We start from the raw sequence: 19,296 nt of genomic DNA, 5'->3' as shown, positions 1-19,296 counted from the left end.
TTCAAACAACACATAAAATGCCATGATTTTTTTCCTGGATTCTTATTTATAAAGTTGTTTTGTGAATTGTTGTATAATTCACTATTTGCTTACACCTCCATCTTTTCCAACCCTTCTAAACTTTTGCAGGGACTTGAGTGGGTTATGATAACAGGTGACATTTTGGGTTTTTCTTCATATTTATTGAAATTTTCAGTGAAATGTTTCTAGGGATATTATGAAACAATGAAAGTGAAAGGGTATTCTTGCCACTTCTACTGATTATATTACAGTATTTTGGGTGATATAACTCTTCCTTTTTATCTGTCACACACTCTACCTCTCTCTTACATAATGCATACTTTCCTTGCCACTATATAGTCAATTTTAAAGTCCTGCTTTGCCCTCCCAAGTTCTGGGATTGAAAATGTGTACCACCATGCTTTTTTCTTAGGTTTTTATGTATAATTATGTTTACTTATATTTAGTCTTGTGTCTGTGAGAAAGGCTATGACTCACTGTGTACATCTAGATGGGTTGGAACTCTCCATGTGTACAAAGTTGACATTAAACTCATAGAGCTGTCTACCTCTGTCTCCAAATATTGGGAGAAAAGCATGAACTAGAAAATCTCTCTCTTTTATCTCTAATATTCCCCTTTTAATTCATTATTGAAAGGTGAATGCAGGAATATGGGTAATTTCCATAGCACTTTAAAAGTAATCTGTTTTTTTTAACTTTATTCATATTAATTTAAATTCTGAGACTATTTGAATAATTGTTCCTCACCATAACATTTTCTTCTAATTTAAGATTTTTCTAGCATCTTTGCCTTGAAAAACTCCATAGTCCTATTATATTCCTTCATATGATTTTCTTCTCATCCTTTCGGTAGTGAATTTCTGTGTAGTTGAGGATAACCTTGACTTCTTGGGAATGTGTCTAAACTTATATGCCTTTTGTGGAAAACCAAAGGTAAAGTGTAATAATTTCTCTGTTTCAGTATTTGGAATAACAGATAGTTATAAGAGAAGATTTAGATGGTAAAACAAAATATGAGATTTTAGCAAAATTAAATGAGTTATTATGTACAATGAAGACCCATTAATTAGTTTCTGTCACTGTTTTTTATTTCCTTCATGGTTGTGGTAAAATGAGCTTCTTTGACAGGGAGTTAGTTTTGTTCAGTCATATTTTGAGAATTTATTACAAAAATATCATTCCATGTTTTTAAAATGTGTAGTTTTATTTTCTTATTAATTAAAATATTAAACAAATTAGATCATCAATGCATGAGTATTAGGAAAAAAAGGCTAAAAATGAGAGCATTAATGAGAGAAATAGTTTTAATTAATTGAAAACACCTTGACTAAAACATACTTATGATAGCATTTAGTTTGTTTATCAAGTCTCACTTTTAAGAGTGATTCAGTTGATATCATTGTGACATGTGTCACATAAATTAACACTATGTAAGAATCCACAAAGATAAAAGTCTGTCTATACGTATAGCTTTTAAATTAACTTTCAGAAGAATACCTATCGCACTTTTCCTCTTTTAAGTTGCTAATTTATTTGACATTATCTTTTTTAATATTTTGCAACTCCTTACATTTATATATAAATCTTTTTTGTTAGCAGCATTGTTTTCATCTGTGTCCTTTGAACAGTGACTAAAGCACTTTGGTGATAGCAAAATTACTATAAAAAGTTAACATTAGCGTCAATAATGTATGCAACCAATGGTTCATATTTATTTCTTCTTATATTTTGTTTTCCAAATTTTCTCATTCCTCAGTTGTCTGGCTCTAACAGTTCCTAATGCTAGAGAGAAAGGAACAATTTAGCTTTGTTAATTTAAAATTCTCTTGTAAATAATTCTTATTTTGCCATCAATTATTTTTCAAAATATACTTAGTGTGTTTTCCAACATCAAAGAGGAAAAAAGCATCATATGAGTAAATGAAAAAGTATATACATGAAGGACTCATACATGCAGTATTATAAATGGCTACAGTCAAAATATGTTCAACTATTTCCGTCTTCATGACTAAAAGATCAGATTACATACAAAAATAAGATCTGAAATAAAAGATATATTAAGGAATGAATTTCACTATTTTCACCTATCAGATTCACAGAAATAATTGGGAACAGACTTTAAAACAATTTAAATTCCCGATAATGTTGAAAAAGTTAATTAAGATAGAGATATATGATGAAAATTAGCACATTTTACCATCAATTTTACTTTCAGAGAATTACCTATGGTCTGTTACTAGAAGACTAAAATGTATAAATAATATGCTTGTAATTAATAATCAAAATATTGTGACTCACAACTCTGTTTATCTAATTGGATCCTGTTAAATTATTATGAAAGGAAGTTTAAATTAACTCACAAAAGTCACAATTTGAAAAAAATCATTCATTTGTTGCTGAGTACTAGATAAGCATTGATATATTTATTCATATCAAATGTTATATGCATGTGTGTCTTTATGTGACTAATAAACTAATTTTATAGCATGATATTTAAAAATATTCATAGTGAATTCTGGTCATTATTTTGCCCTTGCATTTATATGGGTATGTGATTGTTATTTTCTTTGCATAAAAATAATGTGAGACAGCAGTTGGTAGTTCACTAGATAAAGCCACTTTTTACCAAGATTGTCAACCTGAGTTTGACCACCCCCTCACAAATAAAATGACATTGAAAAAATAAAGTAGGGTCTCCACTACCTCAATCTCTTGTTCCTTTTCTCCTTCTCTCTTTTCTATATCACTTTGTTCCTCCTCTTATTTTAATCTCTCATTATGTATGCCTAGGATATTTGGAAACTCAGCTTACCAGATGCAAGCATCATAAATACTTGCTGGAATTTTTTTCAGTTATAGTTTATTGTCTTCTGTTCAAATTATACAAAAGTTTCTTGCTAGAATATGTGTTCTACAATGATGTTATTTTTCATTCAAACTTTTTCCTTTTTAAGTCAAAACTTTATATTTTAAAGAACTTTTAGATAAAATCTATCATATAAGGAGATTAGCCTGATCCTGAGCCTATAGTTCTCAAGAAAGTTTTCTTTCTTAGATCTGTAGCTTTGCTTAACATTGTACATTTTAAGTACATACATTTTCTTATATAATAGTTTTTAAGACTAGAAAACTATTCCCTATTATGAGTTGTAATACATTTATCAAATTTATTATTGTTTTTCACTCACTGGGTTGGTTTCAGTTCTTTGGTGGTATATATGTCTCTTACAAGGGATGGCATTCTGTAGGTATATACATAGGAGTTAAACACCTGGGCCATTAATATGTTATTTTTTAAATACTATTTAATGGAATCTCAAACTGAACTTTGGAATGTAGGATATTTAAAAAAAAATAAACATGAAAGGTCAATAACTATTTTTAAAAGTGTTCAATCTTCATGGCAACCAGCATAATGCAAACTGAAAGTACTTTGAGATACTACAGTAGCCTAGCCAGAATGACTGTCATGAAGCAATGTGAGAGGCTACAGAGAATGAGGAGCCATTATACACTATTGATAGGCTTCAAATTAATAAAGTTATTATTGAATTTATCATATATTTTCTAACCTTTCCTACTATACTTTGTGTCTGTTATGTACAGCCACTGTGCAATTGGCAGGTAATCACTGAAATACTAACCTCGCCTCATGCATGCCTCATGAAGGCACACAACTTCCTCCTGTGAAGTGGTCCCTTTAAGGTGGATCTTTGGACAGGTACAGTTCTCTCTGTATGCAATTGTGGGCCACTGCTTTGCCATTAATGTTTCCTTCATGATATTGCAAGGAAAGAAAGCCCCAAAAGCTGAGTAGGAGTGACATTGGAGATCATAAAGCAGCACTGAAAGTAGAGGCCTGGCTTACAGACATCTGTAGTTGCACCATGGACCTTGAAGCAAGGCCCAAGACTATCAGCAAGAAACTATGCCTTCCTCAATTTTCAGTTTCACCTATAATAACTGCCTTACTTGTTCTCCTTCTCTAAGTACTAATTTGGAGGAACTGAGCCTTATTGTGACTTATTCTGAGGCTTTGGAGGCAGGAAGGGTCAGGACATTCAGTCTGCAGTCACTTAGCTATTGGAGGAAGTGCTCATTGCCACACATGTTGTCGTTGGAGACACTCCATAGCTATCATCATATAAATATTGAGACACCAAAAAACAAAAACAAATGATGCTTTTTGCTTCCATGTTGTACTTAATTGTCCAAAAGAGACATTGTGTGTTCCAAAAGAAATCACAGTCTCATAAGGCTAAAAATGTATGGATATATCAGAGACAGCAAAAGTTTTGTGGAGTTCATGGATTGTAGTCATCATTAGAAGGAAGAATTGTGCACTTGCCTGCAAAGACAGAGTACACACACACACACACACACACACACACAATGCACAGACAGTGTAATAGACAGTGATATACAGAGGATGAGAGACATTCCTAGCATGACCAGTGTTGACAGAGTAGAAGTGCAACCAGCAGAGTAGGTTGAACACTATCCATAAAACCTGACATAGAATTATATGCATACTTGGAGAGAGGGACCAACCTGGAGGGATGCTTTCTACTTAAAAGAGATGATTTGGAGCCATAGTTTAGCTATAGGAAATTTCTACAGCCAGGGCTAGCACAGATGAGCAGAACCCAATAATCTTGTATTTGGAAATGCCATCAGTGGGCCAGCATTGAGAAAGAGAGACATTTTCAGAGATACTGTCTGATCAAAGTTTAATATTAGTTTGCTTTGATTGTAAGGATTTGATGTGATAGGATGATTGTGATTTTGTCAATGACTATTGAAAAAAAGTACAAAGATACTTAAAAGGCCACAGAGAGACAATTGGAGATCAAGACTGTCATATTTAAACCATTTTCCTCCAGGGAGACCATTAGAAAAATCCTACACTGACAGGACAGACTGATAAAAAGGTATGGGGTGAGCATGATAATTAAGGAGTTACCTGGTATTCCTAGCCAGATGGGGACCTTAAAATACCACCCTTGGTATATCCATTCCTCTGTAGAGATTATATATGATTTCTATTGTCATTGCATGGTTTTATCCCTGTGCTTCATTCCCTTAGTCCAATAAGAGGAGACACAGATCATGTGTGGATGAATGAAGGCACCAAGTAGTACCTCATGCAATATGGTTCAAGGTGTAGGTCCTACAGAAGATACTGGTAAGCAATATTTGAACTCTCAAAAGTGTTCATGACTAAAGTCTTTGTGGAACTGCTAGGACCTAAGATTACAGAAACTAGTCATGTACTACAATGTCCTACATTTAAGCTTCTGTCAGTTATACCCATAGGAAGGTAAGGTGCCTTCTATTTCAAGATGCATAATGTCTTAGAGTTTATCATACTTCTCAAATTTCTGCAATTTTCAGAGTACCCTTATCAGTCTTATTGCAAGCATCTTCCAGTGTAGATGGAGTTAAACATTCATTGTCAGAGTGAAAAAAAGTGAAAACTCATTATCACTATCCTAATCAAGACTAAGATATAGCACATTGACTGAACCAAGTAATCCATAAGTTTTTTAGAAGAAAAATGTTTTTTTGGGTACCCTAGAAAAATAATATATTGGCCAAGCACTGGAAAAGCTAGCTGTATCTGTTTGGTCTAGTCTTTTTGGGATTGATCCTTTTGGCTATCCGATTTATTGTTAATATGTATGTAATTTCTGGAAGAAGCAGTAGTGCCAGAGGCAGAAGTTTGATTTTCATCATTGTCTTGTTTTTTGTTCTGAAAGTAAGCAAACTTTTGAAATCATTAGTCCAAGTATGTTAGTACATATATAATTTTTAAACTGATAGAGAATCTTTTTTAAAACCCCTTACCATTGACATAATTTTTTTATGAAATTTTGAGGCTTTGAATACATTACCTATCAATTATTTGTCAATCTTTTTATTTTTATTTTGTTTTTGTGTCAATGGACCTGGTAAACCTGTATGGGATCAAATATGAGTAATATACAAGGGATAAAATTTTTGTTTCTGATGACCTGTTGCAGTTCTATAAATAATGTAGTCAATTTTGTGTTATCAGGAGTAAATTTAGCAGTTTCTATATGTAAAACAACTTTTTTTTTAGCATATTGAGAGTTAGTAATTATATTAAGAGATTTAGGAAAGTCTAATAATACCATAAGGATTGTATATAATTTTGATTTTTCAACTGATATAAATGGTCTTTTAATCACCTTAGATATTTTATCAGATGTTTAACCAGCCATACCTGATTTATTTACATCAGTGAAAAAGGTGGGTGCCCTTGAGATTGGTGACCTCTTTACAATGTTTGGAAGGATCCAATTAATTCTTTTTATAAACTGTTTAAACTGTATAGGTTTGTTTTCTGGGTATCTATTGTTAATGTCTCCCAAATAGTTACTACAAGATTTTTGTCAATCTTTATTAATTACCCACAATGACATAATCTCAAAATCAGTAAGAGGCACTACAATTTTCGCCAGGTCTATCCCTGACAGTTGGCACAACCTTATTCTTTCCTTTGTAATCAATTCAGAAATTTTTTCTATGTATGTTTTCATTTTTTTTTTTTGTTTATTTGTCTGGAATATCTATTTTATGATTCTGCTTTTCCTTTGTATAAGAAGCCCAGTAGGAGAATGTTTTGAAGGCAAAATAACCAGAATGTAACCAAGTTCAGGAACAATTCTATCCACGTATGTCTTTTGAAGTTTTGTTCCACCAGAATTAACTCCTTTTCTGCTTCAGCATTTAGACACCTAGGACTGTTTAAATCTGAATCCCCTTGTAATGTTTGAAACAAGTTATTTGACTCATAGGTTGCTAACCCGATTGTAGGCCTTAACCAGTTAATATCTCTCAATAATCTTTGAAAGTCATTAAGAGTTTGTAATTGATCTCTATGGATCTGTACTTTTTGTGGTCAAATTTTTTGTTCAGTTATTTTATAGTCTAAATAGGTAATCGAATCTCCTTTTTGTATTTTTTTTTTTACAGCATTCTGTAATCTCCAGCATGGCAGAACTTTTTGTGCCTCTTGAAACATTTTTTTTTTAAACATTAGAATTAGAATCAGCTAGCAGAATATCATCAATGTAATGGTATATGATAGATTGAGGAAACTGCCTATGAATTATTTTTAAAGGTTGTTGTACAAAATACTGGCATACTTTAGTTGGGCTATTTAACATTTCCTGTGGAAGTACCTTCCAATGATATCTCTTTATTGGAGAATTACTGTTCAGAGTAGGTACAGAGAAAGCAAACCTTTTTCTGTCTTTTTCATGTAGAGGTATGGTGAAAAAACAATCTTTTAAATCAAATGTAATTATATGTCAAGACCTAGGTAACAAGGAAGGCAAAGGAATTTCAGGTTGAAAAGAACCCTTTGGTTGAATCACCTTGTTTATAGCCCTCAAATCCATTATCATTCTCCATCCACCTGATTTTTTTTTTTTTTTACCACAAATACAGGGGAATTCCAAGGACTGGAAGACTCTTCGATGTATTGAACCTCCAGATGCTCTTTCACTAAACAGTGAAGCGCCTGTAACTTTTTTTTTTTGTTAAGGGCCACTGCTCCTGTCATACAGGTCTGTTTGAAATCTGTTTGAAAGGGCGGTTGGTATCTCAACAGTGGCCCCTCTTATAAATTTTGACACTTTAAACATGAAGAGTTTTGAGGCTGGACAATAAGCATAGCTTGTGGTCGCCCTGATCACTTACATTAATCTCTTCCCCAGAAGCGAATACCAATTCACCCCTAGTTTCAACCTTGTTCATCTCGGTATTTGCAGAAATAGTAATCTGAGTACCCCATTGTTGTAAGAGGTCCCTTCCCCATCGATTTATGGGAATGTTAGCCACATAGAGTTTTAGCCTATTTGTCCATCTGGTCCCACAAATTAAAGCCACTGTACACTTTCTTATATTTGAGATAACTTACCAATTTCTAAAATTTTTGTATAAACCTTTTTAAGTGGCCAATTTTGGTTCCAAGACTTTTGACAAATGATGAGACATAGGCTCCGTTGTTGACCAAGCCTTCTATTTTAATACCATTTAATTTTATAATTAATTTAGGTCTCTGTTTGCCAGAACACACATGTTCCTGTGCTTCTGAATGCACCAGTCTTTTCCACTGGAGCAGCTTTGTCCTTAATGTAAGGAAACAGTAGGAGTTGAGAAATTTTATTCCCAGCATCGATTTCATCTCCTTTTTCACACATGCCATGATTTTTATTTTCTCCTTAGAATCTCCATCTATAATACCAGGATGCACAATAAAACCATGAGAAGTCAGCCCACTTCTTTTTAGAACCATTTCTACTGTGTCTGAAGGCAAAGGTCCGAAAACACCAGTATTTAATTTGTAACATTCAACCTGGGGGGATAGGGTAAGAGACATATTTGAAGCCAGATCCAAGGCTGCACTGCCTTCAGTAGCATGCATTAGATCACTAACACTCAATTCCCGTTTTCCTGTGGGTTTGTCACTTTCTGACAGGCCAAAGGAATTTGGCTGGCATTGTTTACAAGGGCCAGAGCCGATGGCCCCCTCCTGCTGTTTTCTGTCAGCAAGATATTGCCTTGCACATCTCTCTTAGACTGACAATCCTGAGACCAATGTTTCCCTTTTTCACAGTGACTACAGTACCCTGGGGGTCTAGGTACCTCATTACCATCATGACCATAACCTTCTTGTTCTCTTTTATGAGTTACTTGGGGGGGGGGGGGATTATTGTGCCTTTTATCTCTACAGTTTTTTTGTACATGACCAATTTTACCACACTTAAAACACCGAGTATTATGATATCTGGACTCTCTGGCTAAAGCTTGTCCCACAATATTATTTTGATACTCCTGAGAGTTAATATTAACTGTCTCCTTTACCAAGTCATTTAATGGAGTGCCTCTTTCCTTTAATGGTCTAAGCACCCTCTTGTATTTAGTATTTGCATTCTCATAAGCCATGATAAGTTTTAATTTCTGTTTGTTGTCAGAATCTGGCAACACCTTATCCATAGCAGATCCTAACCTCTGCAAAAATTTTGTAAAAGGTTCCAGAGGCCCTTGGAACACTTTAGTAAATGGAATAGTTGTTTTTTTCAGGTTCTTCTACAAGCTCCCAAGCTCTCAAGGCTGCCTTATGACATTGTTCAATCACTCTATCTTTAGCTTGAATTTGTTCTCTTAAGTTAGTATATTGTCGTTTACCAAGCAATTGATCTCTATTAATTTTTATTCCCTGTGCAGATTTTTTTGTTTGATTTTTATAGCCTCTGTTCACCACCATGATAACCACTGTACCTGTTGTGTTGCTTCCAATAGTGCAGAAACTAAATTTTTCCAATCTTGGGGAACAAGTCTATTTTGAGTGGCCCAGCTGTTTAACATTTGTTTAACAAAGTTACAGTGCATACCATAGTGGATGATGGATTCCTTAAAATGTTTTAAATCCATCATGTCTACAGGATGCCAGGCCATTTCATCATAACCCTCAGCACCATTTTGTGCTGGCACATGTCTTACAGTGACTGGAAAAGCTGAAGGTGTTTGGGCAACTCTGGAGGTGTCCTCCACTGGGACATTTTCCTCCAAAGACATTTTGGCATTTTGGTCTGTCTGTCTTCCTTTTTTTTCTGGTTTTTGACCATTTCCACCCTTTTTAACCAAAGGTGCCTTCTGCTTTTCCAGCCCTTCCAATTTTTTTTGCATTTTGTCCATTTGTTTATTCAAGTCACTAATTCTTTCAAAAAGGATAGAGCTTATTGACTCTTCCGGTGTTTTTTTTTTTTGTTTTTTTTTTGTTTTTTTTTTTTTTTTTTTTTTTTTATCATGAGCCTTTTTAAAAATACTTTTAAGCATGAAATATTGTAATAAAAGGACAAAAACAACAACAACAACAACAAAAAACAGAGAAATTCCTCTAAGTATAAGGCAGAAAAGAGTTTTGCAATGGCAGTTGCGACTTTGCTGATACCCTGAAACAGCATTTTTGTACCTTTGAAGTTTGAATCTTCCCTCATACCATTAGGGACTGTGGAACCCATTGGGCCCCATGTTGGGCGCCACCTGTAGGCTCTGTTTCTTAACAATTAAACTTTATTATACAACCCAATTAGCTTAGACAAGAGGAAAAAAAGGTTAAAGGGAAAAAAGAGTGAACCTTCCGCTATCTGTTCCATGGGACAGGTCCTTAGGTGTCTCTGGCCTGTGTGCTGGTCCAGCCTGTTTGCTGATCCATGTGTCCTCACACCTGGCCTCAACCTGTTGTTCTCTCCTCTCCGCCTGCCTGTGTCACCTGCGAAGGGTGGTCTTCTCCCATTGAGGGTTGATTAGAAAAACAATAGTCCAGGTGGAGTCCCCAGGTCTGCTTCCTGAATTCCAGGCCCAGGATGTCTCCACTCAGTCTATCATAAGGTATTCATGGGGAGCCCAAGGGTAAAGCCTGCCAAGACTGTTTTTACCTGTGACGAAGCTTACAGTCTTTCCCACACTATGCTGTGCAGCATGTCAATCCTGGTCCCATGTATTGAACAGATGATTCAGATGGCCAAAACCAGTTTGTTGGCTAAATAGGCACTCTGTGTTGTTGACAAACTGAAAGTAGTTCAGTGAACCTGCTTGCAAGGAACACAAGGGGTACATGTGTTAGGTATCGAAAAAACCATACTCAGGTTTGCTTCTATTATTTACATTCATATATGTGCACCTAGATGTCTGGAATTTTGGAGTACACAAGTAGAAATAATGATATATGTGTATCTATATATGATACAGTATTAAACTCTATAAAAAATTATTGCATGATGCAACTTGGTTCTGACAGTTCAAACAGGAAGTTAGCAAGGCAAAGATATGACAGTCTTGGAATATGATGGTCAAGGCCAGTCACTTTCTTTTTTAAAAAATTTTTTTTATTAATTTATTCTTGTTACATCTCAATGTTTATCCCATCCCTTGTATCCTCCCATTCTTCCCTCCCCCCATTTTCCAATTATTCCCCTCCCCTATGACTGTTCCTGAGGGGGATTACCTCTCCCTGTATATGCTCATAGGGTATCAAGTCTCTACTTGGCAACCTGCTGTCCTTCCTCTGAGTGCCACCAGGTCTCCCCCTCCAGGGGACATGGTCAAATGTGAGGCACCAGAATACGAGAGAAAGTCATATCCCACTCTCCACTCAATTGTGGAGAATGTTCTGACCATTGGCTAGATCTGGATAGGGACTTAAAGTTTACTGCCTGTATTGTCCTTGGCTGGTGCCTTAGTTTGAGCGGGACCCCTGGGCCCAAATCTGCCTATCATAATGTTCTACTTGTAGGTTTCTAGGACCCTCTGGATCCTTCTACTTTGCCTTTCTCCCATGCTTCTCTTATCTAGAGTCCCAATAGGATGTTCTCCCCTAACTCCCAGTTTCCTGGTAAGTGAAGGCTTTCGTGGGAAATGCCCCTTGTGCTAGTATGCAGATATAAGTGAGTATATACCATTTGAGTCTTTCTGCTTCTGGGTTAACTCACTCATTATGATCATTTCTAGCTCAATCCATTTATCCACAAATTTCGAGAATTCCTTGTTTTTAATAGCTGAGTAGTATTCCATAGTGTATATGTACCACAATTTCTTTATCCACTCTTCTACTTAGGGACACTTAGGCTGTTTCCATGTTCTGGCTATTATGAATAAGGTTGCTATGAATATGGTTGAGCAAATTTTCTTGTTGTGTGCTGGAGCATCTTCCGGGTATATTCCAAGGAGTGGAATAGCTGGGTCTTGAGGAAGCCCTATTCCCCTTTTTCTGAGATAGCACCAGATAGATTTCCAAAGTGGCTGTACTAGTTTGCATTCCTACCAACAATGAAGGAGTGTTCCTCTCTCCCCACATCCTTGCCAGCATGTGGTGTCACTTGAATTTTTGATCTTAGCCATTCTGATGGGTAGAAGATGGAATCTCAGAGTTGTTTTGATTTGCATTTCTCTGATGACTAAGTAGGTTGAGCATTTCTTTACGTGTTTCTCAGCCATTTGATATTCCTCTGTTGAGAAGTCTCTGTTTAATTCCAAGCCCCATTTCTCAATTGGGTTATTTGGTTTGGTGGTGTTTAATTTTTTGAGTTCTTTATATATTTTGGATATTAGACCTTTGTCAGATGTAGGGTTGGTGAAGATCTTTTCACAGTCTGTAGGCTGTCGTTTTGTTCTCTTGACAGTCTCTCTTGCCTTACAGAAGCTTCTCAACCTCATGAGGTCCCATTTCTTAATGGTTGACATTAAGGCCTGGGCCGTTGGTGTTCTGTTCAGGAGGTTGTCTCCTGTGCCAATATGTTCCAGGCTCTTCCCCACTTTTTCTTCTAATTGACTTAGTGTATCTGGTTTTATGTTGAGGTCTTTAATCCACTTGGATTTGAGTTTTGTGTAAGGTGACAAATATGGGTCCAGTTTTATTTTTTTACACATAGACCTCCAGTTAGACCAGCACCATTTGTTGAAGATGCTATTCTTTTTCCATTGAATGGATTTGGCTTCTTTGTCAAAAATCAGGTGACCATATGTGTGTGGATTCATATCTGGGTCTTCGATTCGATTCCACTGGTCAACCAGCCTGTTGCTGTGCCAGTACCATGCTGTTTTAATTACTATTGCTTTATAGTACAGTTTGAGATCAGGTATGGAGATTCCTCCGGAGCACCTTTTATTGTATTCTGATTTTGTTGATTTCAATACTGTCTCTCTGCCTTTTAGTTAGTTTGGCTAATGGTCTGTCTATCTTGTTGATTTTTTCAAAGAACCAGCTTTTGGTTTTGTTGATTCTTTGGACTGTTTTCTTTTAAGGTGTTAAAGGTCTCAATACCTGTGCTCTGTACATGTCCTTTAAGAAGCCCTAAAAATGTAGATATCTGGCCACAGTGAGGCTACATAATAATGTGAGCTTCTTAATAGGTACATCTCTTTAATTTTACTGTTATGGTCTATGAACCAATTTTCGTCTTATTCTGTGCCTTGTCATCATGAAGAGTGCATAAGGCTTGGCTGAGTTGACACAGTAACTCAACAGGAGCTGCTGAGCCAACTATTTTGAATTCAGTGATCCTTCCTCATACTTAAAACTGGAAGTCAAGCTTTGTCCAAGAGGATGGGCATACTCAGTAGTACCCATCACACCCACAGTAATGGAGGGTCTAATGAGAAAAATGTTGATATAATGTGTTATAATCTAAATTCTTGGTGATGTTTTCAGGAAGGTTAACTTGGTCTCAAATTTGGTTAACATTGGAAGAAGTGCATAATGGCAGACAGATAGGTAAATAGATAGGTTGAAAGACAGAAAGAGATAGATACAACTAAAGTAAAAGAAAGGAGTCATTGATTCCCATTGCCTTAGAAAATATGCCACATAGTGCTTGAAAGCTGGAAAAGGAAGCATGCAACAGTCTGACATACAGGTCCAAAGTTCCTCAGCAAGTATAAAGAATGAATATTTTAGATGAGGGTCTGTGGATTTTCTGAATATTCATATAGTTTTTGTTAGAATGACTTGATGTGTTGTATGGCCTGAGAATTTTTTGTTATTGCAGAGATGTATAGAAATCATCCTGAATGCAAGAAAGGGAGACAAGGGTAGTCCAAGCTCTTGATAGCAATACCACATTATCCCAATGGAAACATGGAACAAAACTCTCATTGATTTGGCAAGCCTCAGAGAAGGGTGTTGGGAAGAGCTGGTTAGAACTGACATTCAGCTTTATATTGAGGTTTAGATTAGGGCCACACATCTCCATTTGTACTTGGACCTCAGCAATAGAAGTATGCAATTTTTTTTCTCTCTTCTCAGGGTCATATTCTGTGGATCCTAAGGACACAGTTCAGAGAAAAATGGCCAGCATCCTTGGATGAGGAGTGATAGCACTAGAATCAGGCTCTGGAGAAGTTGATTGGTGTTTCTGTCCTACCTATTGACAACTGAGGTTTATATGTAAGTGCCATTCTAATTCTCCCAAGTATGAGTAATTCTTGGATTTTTGTGTCATCAAGGATTTACCATAATTTCATGCAGTCCTACCTGGACCTGCAGCAGTCTTAGTGGCTGTGCATGCTTCCATTGTCAGGCTGTGGAGCCAATGCACTCTGTTTCTTGATGGGGAAGATGTTGGAATTTCTCATACTCACCAACATACATTGTGTAAGGGTACTCAAGTGTTATTGGATCAGTGTTGATTACCAGTAAGGGAAGTTGGGTCCCCAAGTGTTCTGGGAGTCATACAAAGGCTTAAAATCCATTGGGTTCCCTTGCTTTTTTATATATAGCCAGAGATTCTGCTGAAGGGCCTTTCCTTTTAGGACTCTGCTGGCATGCATGGTGTGATGAAAACAACCCACATAGAACTTTCAGTGAACATGCCTGTGTTCTTGCTATGAACATAGTTGAATAAGTGTCCTCATGAAAGGATGGAACATCCTTTCAGTAGATGCCAAAAAATGGTATAGCTGGGTCTTGAATTGTACCAATTTTCAATTTTCTGAGAAACTGCCATATTGAGTTCCAAAGTGGCTGTGTGTTTTCACTCTCATAAGGATGGAAGGAATGGTCCCCCTTGTTCCACATCCTTGATACCATGAGCTTTCACATGTGTTTTTTAATCTTTGCCATTCTGAAATGTATAAGATGGAATTTGAAAGTCATTTTGATTGTATTTAACTTATGTCTAAGAATGTTGAACATTTCCTTAAGTGTTTCTCAGATATTTGAAATTCCCGTGTTGAGAACTCTTTGTTTAAATTGGTACACCATTAGTTAATTGGATTATTCAGTTTGTTGGTTTCTAGTTTCTGGAGTTTTTATGTACTTTGGATATTAACCTATAGAAAAATTTTAATCTGGCAACACAGAGGCTCTGGCAAGGTATCATATCCAAAAATCTTCTAAATCTAGTTTTGTATGATTGGTTGGAAAGATACACTTTTAATTCCTCTGACTGGAGTACAAACATGCTTGTTGAAGGATAATTTAGTATTTAATGTTGAATTATTATTTTAGTTAAATCAGTAGTACCTCTTAAACTGCTTTATACCCAAAAAACCACAAAGAGAGACCGGATCTATTTAATTAGCTTATACCACAATGCTGTGCAATAAGTATTCCATCCTAAAACCCCAGGCTAATGTGGTTTCCTCTCATTCTGTTTTCCATCTTTATACTTGCTTTTTAGTCATATCCTAGGCCTAGTTCAATTCTCCTGATGTTTCCCCATCCTCATGGCTCCATCCTTGCTTTCTTTTTCTCTCTTCTCCCCTCACTGGATCAGGATGTCCTACCCTATCTTTTGTTATTGTTCAGTATTGGCTAGTTTGTTTTTATTGACAACACAGAGAACAATGGAAACATGTTTACACAAACTTGAAACAGGAGATACTTACAATAAACATCACATTTGAATGAATAAGGGTAAATTGTACACAGTCCACAAGAATATTATGCCAACATTCCCCCCATTTAAGTCTAATAAAAGGCTCCATTTCTTTTAATAATATGCTAATATACAGGAATAATTCTGGAATATTAATGGAAGCTCTGAGGAAAAATCTATATTGAGGATATTATGTCCATATGCATTTGGCCACTTATGAGAAAATATTAACAGTCATGCCTATGAGAGTCCAACGTTTTATACCTAAGTCAATCTCTATCATACATCATTTCTATCAACCTACAAACATCTATCTATACCTAAAAGCATATTCTTAACTCCTAAACAACTAAGCTTAATTGCAAAACTAAACTATCTGATCTTTAACTCTATCAGAGACATGACAAGGAATAAAATAATTTCCTGAGTGAACAAGAAGTGCAAGTTAGCAACTTCCAAAATGACAGAGACAGTTTGCTGCCTGTACAGCCACCCCAAATCTCTATAACGTTGGAGCAGAATCTTCAGCCTTTTATCCTAGGTTATCTGACAGATATTTCTGAAGCAGGAACCATTAAAGACCTGCTTACACTGTCTGGGCTGAGTTTGGCAATCAACACCACCTGCATCCAAGCTTGCTCATTTCAGGCAGAATTCCACCTGTGGCAGAAATGAGGACATTTTTGCCAAATGACTGATTGCTGCATTTGAAATCGCCTCTATAAAGAAGTTCTTCAATGTTTATTATCTCCTTGAGATAGGCTGGGTGCTGCCATGAGTTGACATGTCTCATTGTCAAATGATCCTTAAGACAATAAGATTTTAAAATGTCATCTTGCATAGGTCTCTCAGGTTTTTGAAGACATTATCTATTTTTTCATATACTCTAGCTATCAAAAATAATATCTATCATCTGTTAAACCTAGTTTGTATATTAATGTGTTAAATTACACATAGGATTTGACATGGCCATGAATCTGATTGATCATTTATTAACTTGCATTAATTTATTATACTAAACAGTCTGAAGTAGCAGTTTAAAATTATTGGAAGTAAACCCTGTATTAAAAATGAGTTGTATGGGTACAATACCTCATAATAGAGAGAGTGTTTGTGGTGTGTGTGTGTTTGTGTATGTAGTATGTTTCTGTGTGTGTTTGTGTGTGTGTGAAGAATAACCTTAAATTTGAATTTTATACCAATTTATCAAAATGAACTTACTTTTGGATTAATATATAAAATTCTATACAAATGATTTAAAAATACCCTTATTTATGAGTAACAAGGATTTAAATTGAGGAGTAAATTCAATAATCCACTTTTTGTCATATCATCCCTATATATTTTCTATATGTCCCCTTCTTTCTTTTCAACCCTTATTTTCATACCTATGAATAAAAAGGAAGGAAGGAAGGAAAAGAGAAAGAAAGAAATATAAAGGAAAAGAAAAGAGGGAAATCCCTGAATACAACTTGTTTTTTCTCTGAATAAGAGCAATAATAACTTATAACCAATTCTCAATAACAATAAGCAGCCATACCCCAAGAAACTGAAAACTTGCCCAGCCCTCCTTAACAGAAATGGAGCAGCATTCTCTAAATGTTTCTTCCAGCTGATTTGGGACAAATAATACCTTGATAGAGGCCAAAATAATTTTGGGGGAAATGATTGGGCAAGCTTAAAATATTTGTGGTCCAGTCTCTAAATATTGAGAAAGTTTAGGCTTAATAAAAATCTTGTTTGGAATAGTCTGAAATGATGGACAAATTGAGATCAGCAACTTTCTTCACAGCTATCCTTGAAGCAGGCTCTGATGAGCAGCACTGAGGCTGGTACAAGGAAGGATTCTGAAACAGATGTGTCAGTGTTTCAGCACCCTGGAGAATGAATCCTGTCAGGGCTGATTCAGTATCAACAGTATCAGCTTCTTTTCTTCTGTAAATATATAATTTTTCACAAGCATTTTACAGTTTCTTAAATTATAAATGTATAAGGTACCTAGTGGATCATGGGCTGTCATTTAGGCTAGCTTGACACCTATGTCCATGACCAGTAGCAAAAGAAAATGGACTTTTGCTTTCAGGGTACAGTTGTGGTAATTAGATTCCTTCAATGTTGCAACATTTGTAGAGAGATCTCAGCGTCCATGAGTTATCCATATATGGGATCACATGACACAGTTTGGATTGATGCAGTCTCTGGGCTTGAAGACAGCTTTCCAGCATGCTTGACAAATGACATTTTACTGAGAAAGCATTAGTGAAAGAGAGAGAAAGATAAAGAGACAGAAAGAGATAGAGGCAGAGGAAGCAGTAGCAGCAGCAGCAGAGAAAGAAAGACAGTCAAATACAGAGGCAGAGATAGGCAGAGCAAGAGAGAGAAAGTTCGTGTAATATTTGAATGCACAGGTCAGCTGCTATCATATATTGGCAAAGGTGTAAGCAGAATAGGTAAAGCCAGTTGACTTCTAGCCTACACCAAGTCTGAGTTGTGTAGAACCATGTTCTGTAGAACTTGTTGCAAATATGGAAGAAGCCCTCATGGTGGACAGAGATATATCTGGAGGCATGGTTTGCCAGTAAATATGGCCAGAGCAGAGACCTTGTATTCCAGTGCTATATCATGATGTAATACTGCGCTTGTAAGGACACTCAGTATTTTTGGGCTTGATGATTATAGAGGTATCCTTCTCTTATGCAAATTAAGTGAGGAGGTGTTGGAGCAATTTGATAAGGCAGAGAGATTGAAATGTGCTGTGTGAAGGGAAAAAAAATCTCAGGTATCTTTGTGAAGGCCCAGGAGTTAGCCAGGTGTTTAGCAAACCCTTGATACTTACCAGTTTAAAATTTGTCTAGAGAATTTATTAAGAAAAAGGCCTCCCTGATCTGGAAAAGCAAGATGCAGAGTATGACAGAGCAAAGTTGATGGGAGAACAGGTGTGATCTGACCATCCCATAATACAGACAAATCTCCACCACACACGTTGCATCAGTCTCACAGTAATGGTGACATGGGTTTTGTGCTGTCTTCACAGTGACTCATGGTTGACAAGAATGGTAATCTTGCAGAAGAAGTAGGACTGCATCATTTGCAGAGGACTGTTGGAACCAGACTTAGCCTCCAGATAAGTTGCTTGATAGAAGTGACATAATTCCCGGCCTTAGAGGGCAAAGGTAAGCCACCTATGTAATCCCCAATGTACCCGTTATTCTTGTGTCTTAGAGGTTCTGGAAGGAAGTACAAATCCTGCATTCTATTACTTCAGGACATTTCATACAAGGGTGCTGGTCTCATGCCTCTGGGAGCTCACAAGCTAAGACATGGGTCCCAAAGTTTCTTATCCCTGGTAGGAAAAGTTAAAGGAATTACTTGTCTCTCCAAATGCCTCAGGCTCTATTTAATCCCTAAATACTTTTGCAAAGGAAATTCCACTGTTCTTGAAGGTGATTCCCAGTCAAATGTTCTTTTGGGGAGTGGAACAAAATGAGTGAAAAATAAGTACCACCACTCTCATTGGTACTAAGTTCTAGCACATTTGGGTCATCTGCATCTTCTGGGGGTCAGACACAAGCTAGAAAACCACTCAACTACCTTTCCCTTCCTCCTGCTTTAGGCAGACATCCTCTAGATGTGCCACTGCATGAACTCCTCTGCTCATAAGCATGCAAGCAAAAAGTTATGAATCATTCTGGGATGCAGAGCTTAATGTTGAGATAAAATGAATTTCTTGGCTTAGAAAAACAAAACAAGTGAGTATATACCATTTGATTCTTTCTGCTTCTGGGTTAACTCACTCATTATGATCATTTCTAGCTCAATCCATTTATCCACAAATTTCGAGAATTCCTTGTTTTAATAGCTGAGT

At 36.3% G+C, this 19,296-nt stretch overlaps 1 long non-coding RNA gene and 1 other non-coding gene across 2 annotated transcripts; both read left to right on the top strand.

The window, feature by feature from the left end:
• The first annotated feature begins 3,686 nt into the window (after positions 1–3,686).
• Positions 3,687–14,197, top strand: LOC127191532 (uncharacterized). The gene is made up of 3 exons (XR_007830922.1): positions 3,687–3,742; positions 5,108–5,206; positions 13,859–14,197. It is a non-coding gene; the product is annotated as an uncharacterized LOC127191532 (long non-coding RNA).
• Positions 14,198–18,869: 4,672 nt separating this feature from the next.
• Positions 18,870–18,959, top strand: LOC127192472 (small nucleolar RNA SNORD116). The gene has a single exon (XR_007830959.1). It is a non-coding gene; the product is annotated as a small nucleolar RNA SNORD116 (small nucleolar RNA).
• Positions 18,960–19,296: the final 337 nt, after the last annotated feature.

This window comes from Acomys russatus, chromosome 7 (assembly GCF_903995435.1).
Source record: "Acomys russatus chromosome 7, mAcoRus1.1, whole genome shotgun sequence".
NCBI lineage: Eukaryota > Metazoa > Chordata > Mammalia > Rodentia > Muridae > Acomys > Acomys russatus.
Note: the sequence above shows the minus strand (reverse complement) of the source record. Positions and strands in the feature narration are given on the sequence as shown.